Genomic DNA, 25,797 nt, shown 5'->3' on the forward strand with positions numbered 1-25,797 from the left:
CCGGGATCTCTGACAAGAGTAAACTTATGGGTGAATGCATCAACAAGAAGTAGCAGTCCCACGCCTCGTCCCTCCCCTTTGTAGCCCTAGTTATTGCACAAAGTCAAGCTGCGGTGCCTCGGGCGCTCCAGTCTGGTTCAGACAGACTGGGCTTCCAGACACGTCTTCAAAGTCGGGTTTTCCTCCTTTTTTTTTTTTTAATGTTTATTGTTTATGCTTATAAATGATTTTCCTGCGCGCTTATTTATACCATGCATTGCAGGCAGAGGCCAGTCGAGGCCCCTGGGACTGCAGTGGTAGTGGTTGTGCATGTAGGCACTGGGAACCCAACCCTGGCTCTCCGCAAAAGCCCCAAGTGTTCCTCACCTCTGAGCCATCTTTCCAGGTTCTTCTGTCCTCATTTTAAAAATATTTACCTTTGTTATTTTTACGTATGTGCATGTGTGTCTTTGTTTATATGGCATGTGTGTGCAGTGCCCACGGAGATCAGAGAGGGCGTTGATCCCTTGGAACTGGAGTTTCAGGTGAAGTGAGCCTCCATGTGCTGGGAATGGATTGTGCTTCCCTGGAAGACTGCAAATGTTCTTAACTGATGAGCCATTTCTCCAGCCCCAGCTTGTCTCTTTTGAAAACTTAGGGTACTCTACTTTGTGAAATGCCGTGTATATGTTAAGGACGTCAGTTATTTTTCACAAATAGTTTTCCATTTATTTGTAGTTATTTTTTAAAATGTTAAAAGGGTAACAAGGTGATAATGTAGAAACAAGTAAATTCTCTTTTGTGAGCTGACACTTAAATCAGATAATTGGAAACAATGTCCATTGGGCTGTAGGTAGAACTATTAAAAACTCAATAATCATAGGCATCGTGAAATGATAGCAATTTAGAAATAGCAAACAGATAAGTTTGAACAAAACTTCCCAGACAGAAGCTATACCTGAATTGACCTTTGCAAGACTGATTAACTGATCATAACTTCAGTGATTTGGAGAGTTTGGGATGTTGCAGGTCCAGAGACAAATGATCTTGGGCCATCTTTAGCCTCCTCAGTAGCCATTTATTATTCTTCTGTGGGACCTAGTAGTTTTGTGACCATTAGATATTTGGAATGTACTGATTTTTCCATTGAAATATATTAACTTAGCTAAGTGTTGTCAGACTGTTGGGTCCACGGGGGTTGTACAAAGATGGAGAACAGACCACCAAAGTCTATTAAACCAGAAGCAAACTTTATTCCAGGAAAAAAATACTAAAAAAATAATTCTCTGTGGGGCACAAAAAACTTATCAGCTAGCTGAGACCACAGCCAGAGATGGGCTTGTTGTAAGCCTGTGGCAATGGGCTGTTTCCAAACTCCCCTTTTTATAGCAAGAAGCAAGCATTAGGCATGAACAAAAGAATTTTTTACAAACTTGAGGTAAAACTCAGATACAAATTGCCTTTTTTCCCCCTATTTCCATTAACAGGGTTTTTCAGTTAAATTAGTATTTGTATTTAGCCCATTGTTTCTCTCTGGCACTTTCTGATGGTGTTTACTAGCACTCCCCTGACACAGCCAGTTTTGCATAGCAGGGAAGGGTGTGGGAAAATGCACAACCAAATAGTCACGTACATCCCATCATTTAAAAGTTAACTCAGCTCACATCAGTTGCTGGTCATGAGTGAAAGGGGTTATCTAAAAGCTGACCCTCAGTTAGCAGAGGATCTCTCAGTTTGCAGAGGGGTGCTTCAGCCTTGCAGAGCTATGGGTTGTAAAACAAAGTTACCCACTGTTAATAGTTAATCTTTAAGCTGCTGAGAAAGCTGCTGACAGCCTGCTATCATTCTCCTAGGCTTACAACTTTCTATTTCTTTGTTTCTACATTCTTATTTCTGGAATCTACATTTCTGTATTCCTATATTTGGACTCTTCAGAATAGAATTGAAGCCTATGGCTGAGCTTTCTCCTCTGGCCTATAACCTGATTCTGGTGTCTCCACCAATCTATTGAAAATGTGTCTTGATGTTCACTACTTTCTTTTTCTGTTACTATAGAAACTTCATGAAACAGCTTCCACATTGAAACATCTAATTTTGGGGTGGCCTAAATCTGTGTTCCCTGACCATGACCACTCATAATTGGCTCCCAAATAAACTATCTCTTATCCCCTTTGTGATTTTTCTGTCAGAATTATATTGCTTGGTGTTTGTTGTCTATTGCAGGATAACATACCACTCTAAAGGCATAGATATTGCAGCAAATGTTTTGTTGCTCACAGTTCCACGGCAAGGAATGCAAGCAGTGTTTAGCAGAGATTGCTGGGCCTTGCTTTGAGATGTCAGATCTGGCGCTTGAACTGGGATTGGATGGTCTAGTGACTTCACTTACACTCCTGGGCTTGGTGCTACCTTTCTGCTAGAGCAACCTGCTCTTCTCCACTCAAGAATGTCACATGCATTTAGTCTCACCCATCATTAGGATGATGGTCAGCCTGAACATTCTTACTTACATGGTGTCTGGCTTCCACAAGAGTGAAAGAGAAAGGAAAACGTAGACCTGGAATCAGCATTACATCACCTCTGCTGTACTTTGTTGATAGAGAACTAGATTCATGGAAAAGGGTACAGGTTCTTCCTTTGGCTTGTAGCAGCAGCTTGAGCATAAGAGGAAAATTTAGCAGTTATTTTTGCTTCAAACCTATTGCATATTCTTATACTGAGAAGCTTTTGTTTAGGAATGGAACCCCTGAAAGACAAGGCTGTATTATCTGCAGTAAAGTTTTCAGTTGCTACAGTGGGACCTTACTAAGTATCCTTCTGTAGAAGTCTCCTCTGCATTTGACCTACATAGTTATATGCATGAAGCCGTTCCCAGGGCTGATGGATTTAGTGTCCCGGCAAAGGCTGGTAAGTCTCCAGACATCTGCCTATTTGAGGTCTGCCATCTTTGCGCTGGGTTGTTCTCTGTTCTGGTTTCCTTTTCTGGCCCCCACATGGTGCTCGCAGGTCCAGGAGACAGATGGTGTCTGAAGCAGGAAAAGGGTGCACGGCTTTCTTCTCTGTTTCAAGGCTAAGGGACCTGCTTGTTAATCAGATTTTCTCCTTGTGTCTCATTAGTTGAAATTGCTGTAATTGCTTGTGCTTAGGCAATGGGTACAGGGAAGGCGTCTGGGATAGCTTTATGTCAATTAAGGACTACACCCCAGCACTGAGTGGGGAAGCCAGCCTCTTCTGAAGGACACAGGTCTTCTGGGAAGGGTGCATGAAATTCAGATTATGTGAGAAAGGTAGAGAAGTGCGATAGATAGATAGATAGATAGATAGATAGATAGATAGATAGACAGACAGACAGACAGATAGATAGATAGTTGCTGTGTGTGCAACAGTAGCATCCATTTCCGTGGGTCATCAGATTCCTGAGTATACAAGATGAAACACTGGAAAAATGTCAGGCTCTTAGCGTTCCTTACAAGATGAGACCAGGTCCATCTGTTTCTTGCCTTATTATAGGCTGCTCTGCCATGCCTGCCCCCACCATGATGGATTGACTCTTTGAAACCTGCTCTGTTTCTGAGGACATTCTTGACTCAAATGATAGAATATGCTTGAGAAACACAAGAGAGCAGTGGTTAAAGTCCCCCACTGACATGGAAGTGATGCTTGAATTAAGAACCCTTCGAATCATTGGCCTGTTCTGCTGCCGTTTATTGGCGTGAAGGGGCCAAGAATAAGAAGACAGAAATGTAGATTCCAGAACTAGAAATGTAGACGTAAAGAAATATAAAGTTGTGAGCCTAGGAGAATGAGAGCAGGCTGTCAGCAGCCTTCTCAGCAGTTTAAGGATTAACTATTAACAGGAATGTAATATAAAGCCTTAGCCTTATGAAAGCTGCTAACATATAATAGACTGTAAGGAGATACAAGTTAAGAGTCATCTTAGAAATGTTCAAGCTCGAGGCTGGAGAGATGGCTCAGAGATTAAGAGCATTGCCTGCTCTTCCAAAGGTCCTGAGTTCAATTCCCAGCAACCATATGGTGGCTCACAACCATCTGTAATGGGGTCTGGTGCCCTCTTCTGGCCTGCAGGCATACACACAGACAGAATAGTGTATACATAATAAATAAATAAATATTAAAAAAAAGAAATGTTCAAGCTCTTTGGTTATAGTCATGTTAAATACTGATGTGGTTAATTGCAGGGATAAATCTTACCTAGTCCCCTGTGTGCTAACGGCAAATAATTGGTGGCAAAGGTGTCTGCTCAGATATACCTAATGGAGAGACAGAGACAGTTCTCAAATGCTCAGAGATCTGCAGAAAATAGCATTTAAGATGTTTTACTACAAAGCTTTTCGTAATAGAGAGACATGCCAGCTCCAGACAGTTCCCCTATTTCATCCAAAGAAGATAGATTGGGACAGAAGAATCTCTACCCAAAACTGGCCTCAAAAATGGTAGCCCTAGCCACTGAGCAAACCTGCCTTTTACTCAACTGCTGCAAAGGCCCTGGTGGAGAAAAGAGAACCCTGGAAGATTGACTGCCTTGAGTCACGTAAGTCAAAAGGTTGGCTGGTCCTCCTTGGAGCCCTTACTTCACAGAAGCCTGTGGGATCTTCTGGCACCTGGCAAGCCTACCTTTGCCAACCAGAAGACGGATGTTGCCCTACAACCTGCCCTCACCAACCGTGGAGGACCCCAGGGTAGCTGTCTGGGCAGCCAGCAAGTAAGTCTCTATCATTTTTTTAAATCAATGACTCAGGTAAAAGTTCTTCTTCTCAGAACTCTGGAGCTGTTAGACAATGATAGCTTTGCCACCTTAAAGGCTTCAGCTGCTTTCTAAGTTCCCTGTAAAATTCCCGTCACAGGTCTCACTCACGTAGAACCAAAACTAGGCCTAGATACAGGTCACCTCGCTACCAAACTTGAGAGAGAGAGAGAGAGAGAGAGAGAGAGAGAGAGAGAGAGAGAGAGAGAGACTCGCAAAACAGATTTCAGTATAACTTCTTACATCCCTTTGTTTAAAGGAACCTTGCAGTGACTGCTCTCAGTGGTCAGCCACCTGTACCTACTGGCAAATTAAAGAAAAGGTGTTTTAAGATGCAAAGCTTAAGATGTGAAGATCTAAGATTTTTTGAAGGTCTAAGAAAGTGTTTTAAGGTGTGCAAATGCAAGTTATTAAGATATGCAGGTTATGAAAGTCTGAGGATAAGAATGTTCAGGGCACAAGAAAGTGACTTAAGGTGTATAAACGCACATTATAAAGGTCTGAGGATGAAGAGGCTTAAGTGCTGATAAGGAAAAAAATGATTTGAGATGTTTTAAAAATAAAACATGTTCCAGATTTCTCTCATTATGATACAGTTCTATTAAGACTCCAAAATTTCATAGTCTCAACATTAATTGGGCAAAATTCTGACAAGCTATTAATGTACTCTGGCAGAGGACCACCACTACCATCATAGCCGCGAGCTCAAGATTTCAAATTCCCTTTCATTGTTTCCTAACCATAGACCTCGAAGATGCTTTTCATTGTGCAGAACACTTCTGTCACAGTTCACAGCTTTTTGGATATTGAAAAAAAATGTTAATGTTTCCAACCAGATTCATTTCTGGCACAAGTATACTGCCATTTCTACAATGTAAATATCAGTACAGATTATAAACAGGGGATGCTAATATATCTAAAACATATAACTTTTCATAAACTTAAAAAAAATTTATGTAAGCTTCAGAGAACCAAGGAAGTCCTGAGACTTAAATCTACTTCTCACAGATTAAAAAGAACTCCAGATAAGTATAACCTAAAATTCCCTATCTGTCTATTCCTAAGGATGGTGTCTTTCTCCCTCTCCTGTCTTGAGACTTTGCCCCTTCCCTGAAAGTTCCAATTATAATTTTTCCTTTAAATTCTTAAATTTTAATTTTTGTCTTTAGTCTATATCTGTTTCAGTAGGTTTCTACTTGGCTGACAGACATGTCCAGGCTTCAGCTGCTGACTTCAACCTGTGAGCTCTGTAATTGCTAAAAACTACCTTGGATCAGTCCAGTCAATATGAATGCAGCTTGTCTCCAGCTAGGTCTGGATCTTCTAATAAGTGCCCCATTGCCAAAATTCCCTCCTTACCTTTGACTAGCCTTTCAGCTTTTCTGGGCCTTGACCTGTTTCAGCTTGAAGCAGCTATAGAAGAGAATACATTGTTCCTGTCTCCAAAACAGGCCGAGAAAAGGTCAAGTCATGGACTTTAAGATAGTCAAAATGAATCAAAGATTCAATTCTAGTTACATATCCAAGGGAGGAATGAAGAGTCTAAGAATAAGAATATAGAGATGTAGGTTCCAGAAATAGAAATGTAGAAATAAAGAAAGATAAAGTTGTGAGCCTAGGAGAATGAGAGCAGTCTGTCAACAGCTTTTTCAACAGCTTTAGAATTGACTATTAACAGTGGGTTACTTTGTTTTACAACCCATAGCTCTGTCTACAAGGCTGAAGCGGCTCTCTGCAAATTGAGAGTCCCTCTGCTAACTGAGGGTCAGCTTTTAGATAACCCCCTGGCCACTCATGACCAGCAACTGATATGAGCTGAGTTAACTTTTTTTTTTAATATTTATTCATTTATTATGCATACAATATCTGCCTACATGTGTGCCTGCAGGCCAGAGAGGGCACCAGATCTCATTACAGATGGTTGTGAGCCACCATATGGTTGCTGGGAATTGAACTCAAGACCTTTGGAAGAGCAGGCAATGCTCTTAACCACTGAGCCATCTCTCCAGCCCCCTGAGTTAACTTTTAAATGATAATATGTATGTGACATTTTGGTTGTGCATTTTCTCATACCCTTCCCTGCTATGCAAAACTGGCAGTGTCAGGGGAGGGCAGAGCTTTGGTAAACACCATCAGAAAGTGTCAGAGAGAAACAATGGACTAAATACCAGTTTAACTGAAAAACCCTGTTAATGGAAACTGTAAAAGAAACAATTTGTATTTGAGTTTTTCCTCGAGATTATAAAAATTCTTTTGTTCATGCCTGACACTTGCTTCTTGCGATAAAAAGGGGAGTTTGGAAACAGCCCATGGCCACAGGCTTACAACAAGCCCATCTCTGGCTGTGGTCTCAGCTATAGCTGATAAGCTTTTTGTGTCCTATGGAGATTTTTTTTATGGAATAAAGTTTGCTCCTGGTTTACAAGACTTTGGTGGTCTGTCCCCCATCCTTGTGTGACCCCTGTATGTTGTAGAAGGTGCGGGCTGCATCCTGCCACCCGACTAGCTTAACCCCCGAAATAACCACACAGAAATTGTACTAATTAAATTACTTATTGACTAACTCTCACATCTTGATTCAACCCATTTCTAATAATCTGTATGTCACCACAAGGTCGTGGCTTGCCGGGAAGATTCAGCATGTCTGACCTGGCAGCTTTATGGCGGCTCGGCTCCATCTGCTGCTTTCTTCCTCCCAGAATACAGTTTGATCTTTTCTGCCTATCTAAGTTCTGTCCTATCAGGCCAAGCAGTTTCTTTATTGATTAGTCATTGAAAACAACACAAACACAGAAGGACCTCCTACACCATTTTCCCTTTTCTGTTTAAACAAAAAGGAAGGCTTTAACTTTAATACAGTAAGATTACATATAACAAAACAGTTATCAAGCAAGAATTACAGTTACATTATTTATATCTATTTTATCTTTTAGCATAACAAAGGAAAACTATAACTATCTATCTATTCTTCAACTCCATCAAAGACTCCAGAAAGATATAATATTACCTAAGTGAATAGGAAGTAAGCAACTTCCAAAGCTCTAGAAATGACAGAGACATCTCGCTGCATATACAGTCACCCAAAGTTCTTTTGTACCACTGGGGCATCCATCTTCGGCCTTCAGGCCCACAGTATCCAGCAGACATTTCCATGAAGCAGGAAAATTTAAAGACATTTCAATCACGTTCTTCTATATCCTGCAGAATGTCATAGACTCTTTCATGAATCAGGAATCCCAAAGGACCATCTCATCTTTAGGCAAGTTCAGCAGTCCTCTCTCTGCAGGTTCTTCATGTCCAGTTTATGCAACAGTTCAGGCAAGAGCAGTTTCTTGCCCAAATGGCTAACCAACTCCATAAGGAGCCTCTTCAATGCCCATCTTCCTCTTGAAGTATATTTGGGTTTTTTTGGTTGTTGCTTTTTTAAATTATAATGCTGATTGACCCTTAGCTCTGGCTTCTTGTTAACTCTTATAGCTTATATTAACCCATTATTCTGATCTATGTTAACCATATGGCTTGGTACCTTTTTCAGCTGTCAGCTCATATGTTGCTCTTTCAGTGATCTGGGCAGGAATGGCAGAGGGAGCTTCCTGTTTCCCAGATTGAAGTAGATTGGTGCTGCCAGGAGCAGACATGTCTCATTGTCATGAAAAGCCCTAAGTTATTAAAACATTTTAAATGCCATATTCTGCAATCTTTGAAAGATATGAAGAATGCATATTTAATTGAATTATATCTCTATATATCTAGAAAATCTAACTAACATGACTACAAGCTTGACGGTTATCGATGATTATCCATTAACAACCTATATTTCCTAATTATACACTACATTTTTTAAATGAACTACACAATCACAATACCTTAATCAAGATCAGAAATACATATACATATAACAAAATTGGCCTTAAACTTGCATCAATAAATCAAGATTTATACCAATGCAAATTATTCATATCTATATCACCTGTGGACCCAACAAGTGACTTAGTGAGCCATGAACTAGACTTGCGGGGAGGCCAGCAGCTCTGCACTCAGTAACTTAGTGAACCATACGCTAGACTGGGTGGGGGAGGCTAAGCAACTGCACTTCTGCGGTTGGGTCACTGTAGGGCACTGGCTGACCTGTGGACAGGGACATTTCACCAAGGCTTCAGGGTTCATGTGAAATACCAGACCAGAACCTGGCTTAGACTCTATTTATTGCTTGATATATTTCTAAATGTAGGGATCACTACCTTATAGTCTCAAGTAAGTATTAAATAAACTTCCAGCAATCTGGTAACAGAATTGATATGTGATATATTTTTTCTTTTGATAGTAGCCTTGAAGAAAAAAATACTTTCTACATGCAACTGCATGCATTAATGTAGACACTGCTGACTGCATCGTAACTGAGCGAGTAATGAAGATCTTTGGTGAGTTGTTCGTTCTTTACCTATTTCTCTCATTTCACTCTACCCATTTCTTTGCCTTCACTCTGGAGAATGTTTTTAAAAACAAGATGTTATTTATTTATGTATTTATTTTTAATTTATGTGTCTCTGTGTATCTATACCAAGTGTTCAGGAAGCCCTTGAAGGCCCAACAGGGCATCAGATCCCCTGGAGCGGGGGTTACAGGTGGTTGTGAGTTGCCTGATGCTGGTTCTGGGAACTGAACAAATGATCCTCTTGGAAAACAGCGAGTGCTCAACCCACTGAGCCGTCCCGGCATCCCCGAGACTCTTTTAGAACCTTTTTGCTCTTTGTTCCTGAAGACAAGACTAAGCCGGCAGGCCATCAGTTTAGTTTTGTGTTTTAAATAGTAACTCATCTTTCCGTTTCCTAGGAGACCACACAGAAAGGAAGCACTCAAATAAAAATGGTTTCAAAAGCACGCCAGGAACTCTTGAGGGTCTAATTCAGTTGATTAACTAATGGTTTGTAGGTAAACCTGACAGCCTGGCAGAATAAAACAGATTAGGGAGGTATACATATTAATACATTTTGTTATTGGCCACATCAAACCCAATCAAATAGACAACTAGTTGTATATCTGTTTTAAAATCTGTTTGCCTAAAATTATCATCTCATTATTACATGTCAGAAACATAGGTTTGATCCATGGTGTGAGGATATTGACTGTCAGTCTGAACAGAAGAGCCCCCCTCCAGGGATAGTCTTTGGCAAAAATGGAGGACTTACATATCTGCAGAATTAGTAAGATAACCAACTTAAAATCCCCATTAGTTTTTGTAGCTTTTTGATTTCATTACAATCAGCAGTATGTACTAACATACTAACCCTATGTTAGTAGGTAAAGGGTTATCCTTCAAAACAGATCAATTATTAATCATGTGTATTGGCTTGAAAGATCATTACGTATGAGGTTCCAAATTCTTTGAACTTTTTCCGTCCTTCCTTCTTCCCTCCCTCCTTCCCTCCCTTCCTTTCTCCCTCCCTCCCTTCTTCCTTCCCTCCCTCTACTCCTCCTTCCTTTCTTCCCTCCCTGAGGTCCTCTTCTTTCTATTCTTAGCAAACAGGTTAGTAGCAGTGGCTCTGGGCTGTCGATTGGTTGAACCCACTCCTAGATCCCTAATCCTAGTTGCTTTGACAACAGTCTGTTGGAGCCAGAAGCTCTTTGTTCAGCTTACTTGTCAGTGGCCACGAGTTAGGGGCAGCTCACAGCAATCTGGTGTCATTTTGCTGGAGCATGCTGCCACCTCCTGGCTACACAAGACAGGGCTGCTCCAGAACTGCAGGTAGAGCCTACTGTATATGAAGTGTCTCATTTCCACTAACAGATAACACCTTTTGGACACAGAAATTTAGATTTCTCTTGTGTGTGTCAGGCGTCACACAATATTCAAATCAAAAGGGGAAAAGCATATAGCATTTGAAGGAATCAAATAAACTGCAATAATTTTTATAACTTGAATACAGAGATGATGGGAAAAGTTAGCTTTTAAACAGCTGCTTGAGTCACAAAAACAAAACTAGCCTTGGAGACTTCCTTATGATGTTACAGTGACACTCTTTTAAACATTCTACTGAAAATAGACCCCCCCAATATGTTCTAACTACAGTTTTTTCTTCCCCTCCCCATTTCTGCTTCTTTTTTTAAAAAAATATTTATTTATTTGTTTATAAAAATTTCCACTTCCTCCCCTCTTCCCCATACCCTCCCATTCCCCCCACTCCCTCTCCCCTCCACTCCCTCTCCTCCTCCCTCTCCAGTCCTAAGAGTAGTCAGGGTTTTCTGCCCTGTGGGAAGTTCAAGTTCCTCCCCTCTCCCTCCAGGTCTAGGAAGGTGAGCATCCAAACAGACTAGGATCCCAAAAAGCCAGTACATGCAGACAAAACAAGACCCAGTGCCATTATCAATGGCTTCTCAGTCAGCCCCCATGTCAGCCACATTCAGAGACTCCGGTTTGATCACATGCTCGTTCAGTCCCAGTACAGCTGGCCTTGGTGAGCTCTCATTAGATCAATCCCCTTGTATCAGAGGGTGAATGCACCCCTCGCAGTCCTGATTTCCTTTTTCATGTTCTCCCTCCTTCTGCTCCTCATTTGGACCTTGGGGGCTCAGTCCAGTGCTCCAATGTGGGTCTCCGTCTGTGTTGCCATCCATCGTCGGATGAAGGCTCCCTCTGGTCCTGCCTTTCTTGCTCACGTTCTCCCTCCTTCTGCTTCTCATTTGGACCTAAGGAGTTAAGTCCAGTGTTCCAATATGTGTCTCTGTCTCTATCTCCATCCATCGCCATATGAAGGTTCTATGGTGATATGCAAAATATTCATCAGTATGGTTATGGGCCAAGGCCAGTTCAGGCACCCTCTTCTCTGCTGCCCAGGGAACAATCTGGGGACCTCTCCTTGGGCCTGGGAACCCAAGTTCTTGCAAGTCTCTTGCAAACCCTAAAATGGCTCCCTTAATTGAGATATATACTTCCCTGCTCTCATATCCATCCTTCCTCCCTCCCCCCATCCCATTCCCCCAAGCTGTCCCCGATCCTCCCCCTCTCCCTTCTCTCTAACCATCTCCCCTTACTTCCACCCCCCACCCCCCGTGCACCCAAATTTGCCTGGCAATCTTGTCTACTTCCAATATCCAGGAGGATAACTATATGACTATCTTCAGGTTCACCTTCTTATTTAGCTTCTCTAGGATCACGAACTATAGGCTCAAAGACCTTTAACTATGGTTAGAATCCACTTATGAGTGAGTACATACCAAATTCCTCTTTTTGGGTCTGGGTTACCTCACTCAGTAAAGTGTTTTCTATTTCCATCCATTTGCATGCAAAATTCAAGATGTCATTGTTTTTTTACCGCTGAGTAAAACTCTAATGTGTATATGTTCCACACCTTTTTTAACCATTCTTCTATTGAGGGGCACCTAGGTTGCTTCCATGTTCTGGCTATTACAAATAGTGCTGCTATGAACATAGTTGAACAAATGCTTTTGTAGTATGATAGGGCATCTCTTGGGTATATTCCCAAGAGTGGAATTGCTGGGTCCTGAGGGAGGTTGACTCCCAGCTTCCTGAGAAACCGCCACACTGATTTCCACAGTGGCTGCACAAGTTTACATTCCCACCAACAATGGATGAGTGTTCCCCTCACTCCACATCCTCTCCAGCATAGGCTATCATTGGTATTTTTGAGTTTGGCTATTCTGACAGGTGTAGGATGGTATCTCAAAGTTGTTTTGATTTGCATTTCCCTGATCTCTAAGGAGGTTGAGCATGACCTTAAGTGCCTTTTGGCCATTCGAAGTTCATCTGTTGTGAATTCTCTGTTCAGTTCAGCACCCCATTTTTTAATTGGGTTAATTAGAGTTTTAGTGTATAGTTTCTTGAGTTCTTTGTATATTTTGGAGATCAGACCTTTGTCTGATGAGGGGTTGGTGAAGATCTTCTCCCAGTCCGAAGGTAGCCTTTTTGTCTTACTGACAGTGTCCTTTGCTTTACAGAAGCTTCTCAGTTTTAGTAGGTCCCATTTATTCATTGATTCTCTTATTGTCTGTGCTACTAGGGTTCTACTTAGGAAGTGGCCTCCTGTGCCTATATCTTGTAGACTACTTCCCACTTTCTCTTTTATCAGGTTCAAAGTGGTCAGATTAATGTTGATGTCTTTAATCCATTTGGACTTGAGTTTTGTGCTTGGTGATAGATATGGATCTACTTTCATTCTTCTACAGGTTGACATCCAGTTATGCCAGCACCATTTGTTAAAGATGCTTTCCTTCTTCCATTGTATACCTTTAGCCCCCTTGTCAAAAATCAGGTGTTCATAGGTTTGTGGGTTAATATCCGGGTCTTCTATTCAATTCCATAGGTTGACTTCTCTGTTGTTATGCCAATACCAAGCTGTTTTCAATACTGTTGCTCTGTAATAGAGTTTGAAGTCAGGGATGGTAATGCCTCCAGAAGTTCCTTTATTGTATAAGATTGTTTTGGCTATCCTGGGTTTTTTGTTTTGCCATATAAACTCCCAACCAGAAGCCATGATATGCGTGTGAAGGATGACAGCGAAGCCCTCCCCATTCAGTTTCTCTTATTAGCTTCATAACCTGACTGTTTTTTCTTTCTCTGAGGCAGGTTTTCTCTGTGGTCCTGACTGTCCTGGAACTCAACATATAAACCAGGCTGACCTCTAACTCACTGAGATCCTCCTGCCTCTGCTTCCCAAGTGCTGGGATTAAGGAATGTGCCACCATGCTCACCTTGTAAAATGGCATTTAATTGACAGACTATATGAAAACAAAATAAATTCAGACAAAATTAAGCTGTTATATATTTAAAGAGTCTTTGATATGTAAAATATATGCTGTAACTTTTAGGATTTTGGTACTTTATTAAGTTAAAAAAATTTACTAAGCACCAAGGAGCCAGACATACTACTCAGTTCTTTGACATCAGAGTAAACAAAAGACCAGGAGCCCTGTCCAGAAACCCATTAGCAGGCAAGACAGGCAGCAACAGAACCTAACACACAGGAGAGTGCGGTAGATTGAGAGTGTGGGGGTTATGGAGAAGAGGTTCTCAGTCGGGGTTGGGATTATGAAGAATGAAACAGACTGGCCTCTAGCAGGCAGAATATAAAAATAATGTCCACTATCAACTTTCCCTCCTTCATCTCTTGAGGAAAAAAGCCTTAAAGTTTAAAGCTGTGTGTGGTCTCTTCCCACATTTCCAGTGTTTCGATGTCAGTAGTTTCCTATGGAAGCTTAGGCGGGAGTCAGGAAGTCAGGAGAGGTCTGAAAATTCATATTTTCAAAATCTCTCTGAAAGCAACATTCAGTGTCTTGGCAATGATCACTTTTGATTTCCATAACTGCTCATTATAATCACCCCATTCCTAATCTTGTAATTTCGGTTAATGTTCTGTAGAAATAATTGCCTCCTTAAATTGATTTTCATTTCTGTAGGCCTATCTTGTTTTGAGACTGTAATTCTCTTCTTCCCTTAAATATTTAATCTAAAATGAGATCCCAAGTTTCCATCCTGTAAAGAATAAATAATAAATAAAATGAGTGAACAAATGAGCAAGCACAACACTCATACAGTACATGCATGTGCAAGATGTTGGAATATGTGTACCAGTACATATATGTGCAAGCTACCGGAGTGTCTGTACTGTTGTAGCAGCCAGCAGATTCTTGGTAGACATCTGTCTCCTGCAGACGCTCCTTGCTCCCCGCTGCCAGCTGTGTGCCTTCTGTGTCTTTTTCTTGTATTTTGTGTTTCTTTCATATCACGTGGCATGGGTAGGCCTCAGAGTCCCATTGCTTTGGTTGTTCACAGTCACTCAGTTAGGGATGATTGAAGCATCCCTTTGTCCACCTCTGACTCACCTTGCTAGCTCTTGACACTGACTGCGGTTAGTTGGTCATGAGTTCCCGCCAGTGTGACCAGGCACACTGCCCTTGCCGGTGTTTCTGCTCTTTGGCCTTGGCAGGGTCTGATAGCTGCATAGCATACAGCAATCTTCTTTTTTTTTTTTTTTCTACGTCTACATGACCAGCTCCCACTTTTGATGGCAGAGAGCTAACTCTATTGCAGCTACTAACATGTCTCTGAAATCGTGATTGGTTACTTCATCTCTAGGGCTCTGTCCGTGGGGTGAGAGTGGTCTTCTTTCTTATTAAAAGCCTTTTCCAGTGAAGACTGACACAGGAGATGCTTTAGAAGTAAGAATACCAGAAAGGACCACAGTGCCCGAGTCATGATCCTCAAGGCGGGGTGGCTGCAGGGAATCAGCACCCTGCCCTCCTGCCCTCCTGCCCTGCTGCCCTGCTGCCCTGCTGCCCTGCTGCCCTCCTGCCCTCTGACCGAGTCTGTTTGGCTGTCTTACACCAGGAGCAAGCCTTTGCTTCTCGCTCTCACTGTTTTAACTCTGGCATTTCTTCTTATCCCCCCCATAAACGTTCACACTGTGTTGTCATGATCAGATCAATCCAGCTAGCGACTCATAGCTTACTGGGGTTCGAGGAGCCGGGGACCTTTGTTATGCACAAGATTGAGCTAGCTTCCTTCCACGGGATGAGCAGCCTTCCTCGGTGTGCATAGCTGTCGTGTTTTTGCTCCCTCCATGCGTCGAGGGCCCCATGAACAAGTGACTGCGGACCATGATTTCTAGAACCATAAACTCAAATAATCTTTTCTCTCCCTCAGGTATTTTGTCACAGTGATAGATAGCTAAGCCGCCCAGGGAATCTAAAATTTACCCCCCTCCACCAAATGACTATCCAATTTGTTCTGTATTACTTATCAAATAGTTCATCTTTCCCCTATTAATTTTATGTGACACCCTGTATTAGGAGGTCGTTTGTTTGTTCCTGGATGCCCTGAACTGAAGTAATCACACAGAAACCATATTATTTGCAATATTGGTTGGCCAATAGCTTAAACGTATTTCTGGCTAACTCTTACATCTTAATTTAACCCATTTCTCTTAATCTGTGTATCACCATGAAGCTGTGGCTTACTGGGTAAAGTTCCAGCATCTGTCTCCGGTGGGGCTACATGGCTTCTCTCTGACTCCACCTCCTTTCTCCCAGCATTCAGTGTTACCTCCCCCACCCCCTATAGCTCTACTCTGCCATATCAACAGGCCAAGACAGTTTCTTTATTCACCAATGGTATTCACAGCATAGAGACTAGAGAGGGGAGTCCCACATCAGCATCCTATCCATATGCTGCATCCCCACATACATGTGATTATTTATTTATATTTATTCATTGCTGGTAGTACTGAGGATTAAACTTTGGGCCTCATCATGCTGGGCAAGCAAGCACTCTGCTACTAGGCCATGTGCTTTATTTCTTGACTTTCTGTCCCTCTGGTTTTGTCTAGTTATACACATTCAAAACATGGAAGGCTTCTTAACTGGCATTTTGCTTACTAAATATTAATATGGGTTTTTTTGTCTATCTGATGAATAGCACAGGGTTGTAAACACCTTGTGCTTTGAAAGTACTATTTTGATTCTCAAGATCAGGTCAGATTAAAGTTAGATGCTGGAGCTGCCTCTGTCTGTCTTGGATATTTTCCATGTTTGTTCTTTTGTTGTTCATCTTGCAGCCCAGAGTTTTCTTATGTATGCTTAAAATGTTTTATTGGCTGTGTATGCTTGGTCTAGACCACGCAGATAGCTACAGACCTAAGGAAGCCTTGATTTTACTCAGTTCTGCCAACAGGAACGACCAGCAAGCGTCCACAGGGTAGCCATTCCTTTTCTGTAGCACTCTACGTACTTTTCCTGCAAGGAGGCAGAGAGTGTCATGTTAGTTCATGTTTGTGGATGTCAAGACTAAGACACAAAGGGGGTAAATTAAATGAACTTCAGCTCACACAGGGAGTGATGGAAAGACAATTTTCCTTCTGTTTTTTAGTTTAGTTTTGATTTTATCTTTATTTATTCAACTCTGGCTTTATGGAAAGCTGCAAAAATGCAGAGAGAAGTTGTGTGTACCCTTGTCCTGTGTCCACAAAGATTAGATCAAATGCAAACATGCACATAAAAGCAGCGCAAGATGTGAGTGTTGTGATATGTGTTGCTGTTTTGTGGAACTTTCTGGGAATGCAGCCGACTAGAAGTCGGGGGTCAGTCTCCCCACCTAGACAAGTACCTTTTGGCAGAAGCTGTCTGATGTGCCTGTTTGGAAACTTTGAGTCTCTTGATGGCATCCATGCTTCAGAAATTGCTTACACCCTGGAAATTTTGAAAAGTTTCTACTCATTTTTTCCCCCTTTAGTTTTCAAGAACTGTCTTGAAACGGTACTGGCTTCCTAGAATTCACTTTGTAGACCAGACTGACCTTGAACTCACAGATATCTGCTTGACTCTACCTCCCGAGTGCTGGGATCGAAGGTGTGTGCCACCAAGGCTCAGTTACAGTTTCAGCTCGTAAAGTAGTAGCAGTTACCGATTCTCTGCCTTCAGTCCAGTGGTAGGCAGGACTGGGGCAACCTTTTTGCTGTTATTTAAGACAGAGTGTCATGTAGCATAGGCTAGCCTCCAACTCTGTATCTCAGACTGGCCGGTGAACAATGTGATCACCTCCTTGTACAATCCTCCTTGTAATGGAAAAATAAAAAAATGCTGCAGGATCCCTGGCAGTGGCAGGCAGCGGGCAATGTGGCAGGCAGGGGGCAGCGGGTCCCAAGAACAGGCAGTCCCGTGGCAGGTCTCCGAAGGTGGGTGGTCCTGGGCAGCAAGCCATGTGGCAGCAGAAGGCAAGAGACAAACAGATAGGTATGCTATGCAGAGTGAGGTTGGATATTTATTTAATGGATTATGGAAGGGAAGAGGGAGAAGGAGAGAAGAGCAGAGAGAGGGGAAGAGAGAGGGAGGGAGAGGGGAAGAGAGAGAGAGAGAGACAGAGAAGGGAGAGATGGAAGCTGCCTCTTTGAGTTGAAGATGGAAAAGAGAGAGAACTCAGGCTGGAAGCTGAAGATCAGCCTATCTCAGCAGACAGGGGAGGAGTGGGCGTGGCTTGTCTCTTAAAGAGACAGAACAATCATTACACTCCTGCCTCAGTCTCTTGAGTGCTTGAAACCAAAACCAAACCCCCAAACAAACACCTCCCCAATCCAAAACAACAGCAAAAAACTTCTTTGCCAATATATTTGCTCTTCTTCTCCTCCTCCTTTATTTATTTTTGTTTGGTCTCATTGATACTTCTGAGTTGATGCTTTTTTGGTTCCAAGCCTAATATTTATGAATACTAAGAACTCACCACTGTGTCTCTCTCTAGAATCTAAAGACCATAGCCAGTCTGCCTTTTGTCATATATACATATCACATATGTATGCACACACACACACACACACACACCACACCACACCACACCACACACCACACACACACACGATTTTAGCTGACTTTGCAGGAAGAATTTGTTTACCTCGCCCTGCACTGAGATCAGAAACTCATGGCGTAGCTTTAAATATGTCTTAGTATTTGTGTTCAGATTTAGAAAACAGCGACTCATGGAGCTGCCAACTTACAGCTGACTTTTTTTTCCTTTCAAGTGTTCTATAGTTATCACCAGTGATATTATAATTTTATGTTCTGGAGTCACAAGAAAATGTCAAGGACAAAGATTAAGATAGCAGATGCAAGATCTAAATAGACTTCAAGGGACTGTAAAGGGACTCATTTACTCAAAGGGTTAAATAAAACAACATAACAATAGTTGTAAATAAACCAGCTAAGGCCAGTCAGGGTGGCTCACACCTATCACCACGGCATTGGGGAACAACTGAAGCTGGAAGATCAGGAGTTCAAGGCCAGCCTGGGCTGCATAGATAGCCCACCCTCTGTAGCCACTCATTTGCTGTAGTACTGATCCACTTCTGGGAGCTTAATAATAAAATATTCCTTTGCGAAAGGAACAGAGCTCACAGCCCATTGGATCGGAGCTTCTGGGAGACACACGCTCATTGTTCTGCTCAAGTTCCATCATGTGTGTTAAGCACGGGCTTTACAGGCCGAGTTACAGCCGGCACTACAGCTGCCTTTGTTAGTGGTTAATTGAGTGTTGGGCTCCAACTGACCCGAAGCTGGCGAAGTGGCTGGGAGACCAAATACAGCTTGATTTCTTAAAATGAAGACAAGACATTGCAGCCCAAGCTGCTCTGCCTAAACTTTAAGCTTCAGCTTAATCTAGGCCAGCCCAAATGATTCTACCCAAGAGTCACTATCACATTCCTCCTTTGGGGAGTAACCGCTGTGATATTGTTAGCATTCACACCAAAGCCTACAGCAAAAGCCTTCTGTGGCCTCCTGCCTCTTAACTGTGCCTTCCTTTCTTGTTGATCTATTTGTAAAGGCATTTGGAAAAAAAGACTAAGTTTTAATATCTAAATCTCCAATTTAGAATTGTTTTCCAAAATAGTAAATCTGAGGAAAGTCATATTTGGTAAAGTCTGAATTTTAGAATATGTAATTTTTTTAAGTTAGAGAAAGAAAACACAAAACAAAACCAAACCCAATAGATTATGGTAGTAACCTCAGATTAACATGGAAAACCACCATTTTCTCCTCCAGTGAGTAGTAATTTGAGGCAAGATTGAAAGTTCGAGGCCAACCTGGGCTGCATTGGGAGGTTCAAGCCAGTTTGGGTTTCAGAGTAAAACTATCTCTCTCAAACAAACAAGACCCCAACCCTAAACCAAACAACTCCTAACAATTTTTCTATTTATTTAAATAGCTCTTGGGTTGTGACTCCATGAAAAACAGGTAGAATGAGCAACACCCTCCCTTTTCACATTTCTCCACCTAGTTTTCATAGATGTTATGTGAAAAAGACAATACGCAAAGACATATTTATTCTATCTAATCTAGTTTGTTAGAAACATCTATTTCTTTTAGATCTTTTCCTATTTTATATGCTGGTCTCTTACAACTTAATAAAACCTTTTTACAACACTCATATTTCGTATGTGTCTGAATGCATATTTTGTGTGTATGTGTGTGTCTCTGTGTGTGTATGCATGTGTCTATGTGTGTATGTGTGTGTGTGCATGTGTATGTGCATGTGTGTGTGCGTCTCTGTATGTGTGTGTGTGTGTGTATGTATGCATATGTGTGTGTGTGTGCATGTGTGTGTGCGTCTCTGTATGTGTGTGTGTCTGTGTGTGTATGTATGCATATGTGTGTGTGTGTGCATGTGTGTGTGCGTCTCTGTATGTGTGTGTGTCTCTGTGTGTATGTGTGTGTGCATGTGTATGTGCATGTGTGTGTGCGTCTCTGTATGTGTGTGTGTCTGTGTGTGTGTATGTATGCATATGTGTGTGTGTGCATGTGTGTGTGCGTCTCTGTATGTGTGTGTGTCTGTGTGTGTATGTATGCATATGTGTGTGTGTGTGCATGTGTGTGTGCGTCTCTGTATGTGTGTGTGTCTCTGTGTGTATGTGTGTGTGTGCATGTGTATGTGCATGTGTGTGTGCGTCTCTGTATGTGTGTGTGTCTGTGTGTGTGTATGTATGCATATGTGTGTGTGTGCATGTGTGTGTGCGTCTCTGTATGTGTGTGTGTCTGTGTGTGTGTATGTATGCATATGTGTGTGTGTGCATGTGTGTGTGCGTCTCTGTATGTGTGTGTGTGTCTGTGTGTGTATGTATGCATATGTGTGTGTGTGCATGTGTGTGTGCGTCTCTGTATGTGTGTGTGTGTCTGTGTGTGTATGTATGCATATGTGTGTGTGTGTGCATGCCTTAGTGTGCTCGTAGGAGTCATCATATAGTTGTCAGACTTAGAAGCACCCTTTGATTTGTGAAGTTTTCTAGGGAAAGCCCTTAAAGCTGATCATGACAGCCCAAGCTGTAAACTGAGAAGCACAGGAAAGCACCACCCACCAGTGCCCTGTGTCCACCTCTGGGCCCTGCCCTGAGTTTCACTTCTTTCGTCATTTAACTTCAACAAATTTTTATGAACATCTATTTAAGTCACTCATTGAAAATGATTAAATGAGGAACACTTGTGTTTGGTCTCTCTCTCTCTTTTTTTTTTTTTCTTTTTGAAGTGACTTTTGGAGACGGAAAGGGCTTTTCCTCTTCTACTTTGCTTTCCTGAGGCCGGAAATAGAGTAAGTTAGCATGCCATCTGAAGGAGTGTGGCTATCTGCTCTCTGTTTGCTTGATGGAAACATGAATTATGGAAGCCACTTCTGGTAGAAGGAAGACTTGAATCTGAACAGATCACTGGAGTCCAGCCATCTAGAGTTCTCAGGGGAACAGCTGAAACTAAATACCTTCTCTACTTGGGTCGTCAATCTAAATAAAAAACTGTCTGTTCATTAAACAGTAAGGGGCCATCTGCTTGCTTGATCACGTGTCTCTTTCCTTCGACTAGCCATCACTGTCTCGACACCTCTTTACTAATTAGAATAAGCTTGAATGAATAAAGATTGGTTAAATAAAGGCTAATTTTACCTGGAATCGAGTATGGGTTATTCCATTTGGTTAAACAATCTGAGAGGCAATAAGCCAAATTTGGTATTATTTTAAAGTTTAGAGGCTATTTAGAATCTGGATTGACATTTGACTTTCGCTGGGAACCTTCAAGCATTCCCAAATGAAGTGTTTTATGTTCTTTCTTGTCTTAGCTTGGCAGAGAGGATGGATGTGTTTACAATTCACCATTTAATTTTAGAGCCCGGCAGTATTCTTTCTTTATTAAGCAATATGTGTATGTTGTAATGGATCCAGCCAGAGGACAAGGTGAAGTTTAGGCACCAGGGTTGGCATTCTTGTGCGTGACTAAGTGTGGAATGCAAGGAACAAATACAGCTGTAGGAGGATGGCACAGGAAGGCTCTCTTCTCAAGACGACGAAGCCAGGGATACATCAGCTTTGTTTCCCTGTGTCTGGGCAGGAGAGAGGCTGAAGCAAAGCCAGCCTGCTCCCACCCCACTCCTTCACATCTCCAGTTTGTCCCTCAAGGCTTAAGCTTTAAATTTGCCAAATCAAAATTTTTGACAACTGGGGTGCAGAAGTAAAGTTACGTATAATTTGGAAGAGGCATTTTTGTTTTGATTTGTTTTTTTTTTTATTTGTTTCTTCTGGTTTTAGGCTAGTGGTTCCACTCGGGAAGCTCCATGGAATCTGAGAATAGGATACTGGACATCATGACAACCATCCCAATATTTGGGGAGCCTGGAGTAGGCCAGTATAAATGGAGGCGCAAGACTGCTCCATGGTTTAGTCCTATCAGGCAAGGACCATATGTGTATCCTGTGGGGACCAAGCCTGCAGCCCTTCCATGCTGCCCTATTTGCCCTGACACCCAAGGAGGAAGACCATATGTGTCCAGAAACCGGGCTGGGGATCACATAGAGAATTCCAAAACCACTGGAGCATGTTCTAGGATGGAGCTGCCTCTCACCCTGAAGAGGAGGGCAGTAACAGGAGAGACAGGGCCCCAGGAAGGCCTCTGCAGTTGGCATAGAAGTAAGTTATTGGGAAGACTTAGCCCAACAGAAGAGAGATTGAGCATGTCCCTTGGGTAAGTCATAAGAAGATTAACCCTTCCAACTTAGAGGCTATAAAGCAATGGTTCTCAGTTTTCCTAATGCTGGGACACTTTAATACAGTTCTTCATGTTGTGGTGACCCCAACTATAACATTACTTTCGTTACTACTTTATAGCTGTAATTTTGCTACTGTTATGAGTCATAATGTTAATATCTGTGTTTTCCGATGGTTTTAGACGACCCCTGTGAAGGGCCATTTGACCCCCAGCTTGAGAATCACTGCTCTGGAGCATATGGAAATGTTGGCTGTGTGCAGCTTCCGCCATGAAATAACCAGACTTCTGAACCGAACGGAAACTTAGGATTTGTGCCAAGGACTTTGTCTGCTAATGTACTGGCATATCTCTTGGTAGAAGTAACTTCTAGACTGTTGCTGTTGTATTGTTTGCACAGCAAAAAATCATTAGTTTTCTGTAGGGACTAAGTAAATAAATGACGGTGTGCTCATGTGTTGAGACACCACATGCTTGGCAGGAAGAGTGAAAGACTGTCATGTTACCAGTGCGAGGCCAGCCTTGAGAAGTACTGTAAGTGAAAAAGAGAAATTTGTATGCACTACATGCCTACTGGATTAAAAAAATAAGAACTTTGTAGACACGAGAAGCGAAGACTCCCCAAGAAGATGACAAAGGACAGTATGAGTGATGGTGCCCATTTCTCACAGTGACACTTCCGAGGGGTCCTAGTGTCCACTCACATCAGCGTGCCCATGGATTTGTGTTCTATTCCTTGGATTCTAATACTTTATTTCTTCAGTTCCTTGCTTATAATCACACAAATAAGTTACTGCCACAGATGAAAAGGAAATGATCCTAGATTGATTCCATCTCACTCCAGGCACAGCAAGTTGTTGAAATTATAGCTCCCTTAATTGGCATCTAAACTAACTTTTAACTGTGGCTTAACTCCTGAAAATTCGATTCACTGGAATTGGAGAAATTCCCTTGATTTATGCGTAGAGTTTTCACATGCCCTTTGCAATGCCTTATTCAAATTAGTAAGTAATCAAATTGCCAAGTTATGTTTATATAACTTGGAGTTCTAATTAGTTTAGGATGTAGTTCGTTTATATGATGCCACATTACAAGCCAAAAGGAGGGTTGTAATTTTTAATTAAATGGTTGTCTCATATAAGAGAGCTACTGAGTTTTTTTTTAACCTCTTTTTTAAAATTTGAAATCTTGTTTACTCTAGAGGACCAGATTCTGTATATCTGTTCCTTGCTATCCCCCACCAGGAATTATCTGCCTGAAGATGGTGGGAGTTGGGTGTGGGGGGGGGTGGTGGGAGGTAGATATTTTGTAGGCAGAGCTCTTAACTGGTTTGAAAATTGTTTATCTTTCTCTGTTTGGCAAGCTGCAGAGTAGGGTATGAACAACCTGCGTTTTGAAGTTAGGCCAGGATTAAAATCTTGGTGGACTAATTAGTAGTTCTTTTATGTAGCTAATGTATCTATTGGAAATTAAACTTTTTAACATGCAGTTGGCTCATCTGTAGTATGGTGGCATTTCATTTGTATTTTAATAAATAAAGCTTGCCTGAGGATCAGAAAAGTAAACCAGCCACACTGGCCAGCCTTATAGACCAGGTACAATGACAGACACCTTTATTCCCAGTAGTCACACTAGCTGGCCAGAGAAACCAGGTTGTAGTGGGGTGCGCCCTTTATCCCCAAACTAGAGAGGGTTATAAAATGGGAGGAGACAGCTCTCAGATTCAGTCTCGTTCTGAGATTCCTGGAGGCAGTATTGCCACTTCAGACTGAGGTAGAGATAAGAGCCAGTGTCTGGCTGCTTTGCTTTTCTGACCTTCAGGTTAAACCCCAATTTTTGTCTCCGTGTTTTTATTAATTGTGCAACACTGTAGAGTAGGGGAAACAGTAAGAGCAAATACCTAAAGGATTTGGGCACTACCTGGCATTGCTGGTTTTCAGTTTGGCTTTTAATTTAACATGGGACATTACACTGAGTACCCAACACTGTCTCAGTATCATTCAAAATCACATTTCCCGGATAACTTCTTTTCATTTTTGTTGTTTGTTATAAAGGGCTTGCCTTGAACTTGCTATGTAACTGGTGACAACTTTATACTTTATCCTCTTGTCTCAACCTCCCTAGGGCTGGGATTTCAAGCACACCTGACTCCATATGACTTCTTAATAATGTATTTGGGGTCCTGGGGGAAGTGGTGGCTATGATCAATATACATTGTATCCATGTATACTGGCTAGTTTTTTGCCAGTTTGACATAAATTAGAATCATCTGAAAGGAGGAATTGAGACAATGCCTTCATAACAGTCAGCTGCAGGGCATTTTCTGTGACGCCACCCCAGGCTGGTGGTCTATAAGAAAGCAGACTGAACAAGTCATGGGGCACAAACCAGTAAGCAGCATTGCTCCATGGCCTCAGCACCAGCTCCTGCCTCCAGGGTCCTGCCCTGTCTGACTTCTTTTGATGATGGGCTACAGTGTCAAAGTGTCAGCCAAATAAACACTTTCCTCCCCAGCTTGCTGTTGGTCATGGTGTCTCATCATAGAACAGAAACCCTAACTAAGGCAGCATGCCTGAAACTTTCAAAGAATAAATAAATATATTATAAAAATAGAAAATAGGTCACAAAATGGTTGACTATAGTAACGCATAATTGATAGCTTATGGTTTGACACTTTCTCTTACTCCCTACATCTGTATCTTAGGGTTTCTATTGCTATGAAGAGACACCATGACCACGTCAACTCTTATAAAGGACGACATTTAATTGTGGTGACTCACTTGGAGTTTGGATGTTCACCATTATCATCATGGCAGGATATGGTGGCCTGCAGGCAGACACGGTGCTGGAGGAATAGCTGAGAGTTCTATATCTTGCAGGCAAAAGAAAGTGGTCTCAGATCCTGGGTGGTATCTTGAACATGTATGAGACCTCAAAGCCTCCCTCCACAGAGACACACTTCCTCCAACAAGGCCACACCCCAAAGCTATACCTTCCAGTAGTGCCACTCTGGTGGGGGAGCCATTTTCTTTCAAATTGCCACAATCTGCATGTTTACTATATAGTGATAATGGTGGATATTTATTAGTGTATCATAACCACAAGGATTCTTATCAATGATTAAACATAGTTTAAGTCATGCAATTTTACCTTTAAGCATTATTATTATTAAGAGTCTTCATTAATTATTACTTATGATAATAAGTCTGATATGTGTGAGGATGCATACACACCATGACATCAGTGTGGAGGTCAGAGGATGACTCTGTGTAGCTGGTCCTCCCCTTCTACCTTTACTTGGGTTTCAGGAATGGAGCTCAGGTTGTGACACTTACATCGGCTCAGTATTTTTAGAACTGCTTAAAAATCAGAAATCCAAAATCATAATAAAAATCTGAGATCTAATTGGTTGGGTTTCCTTTTGGGAACGGGCAAAAGTTCCATAGTTTAATCTTACATGCTTGGGCACGTGTGAGTCTGTAAATATGCATGTGGGTGCCCTTGGAAACAAGAAGACTCCAGCCTCCCAGAGT

At 41.9% G+C, this 25,797-nt stretch overlaps 1 long non-coding RNA gene across 1 annotated transcript; it reads left to right on the forward strand.

Moving 5' to 3' along the window:
• The first annotated feature begins 8,677 nt into the window (after positions 1-8,677).
• LOC146891809 (uncharacterized) lies at positions 8,678-24,097 on the forward strand. The gene is made up of 3 exons (XR_014996956.2): positions 8,678-9,165; positions 21,811-22,243; positions 22,448-24,097. It is a non-coding gene; the product is annotated as an uncharacterized LOC146891809 (long non-coding RNA).
• The last annotated feature ends 1,700 nt before the right edge of the window (positions 24,098-25,797 follow it).

Source organism: Myodes glareolus, chromosome 13 (genome assembly GCF_982192425.1).
Source record: "Myodes glareolus chromosome 13, mMyoGla1.1, whole genome shotgun sequence".
In the NCBI taxonomy this organism is placed as follows: domain Eukaryota; kingdom Metazoa; phylum Chordata; class Mammalia; order Rodentia; family Cricetidae; genus Myodes; species Myodes glareolus.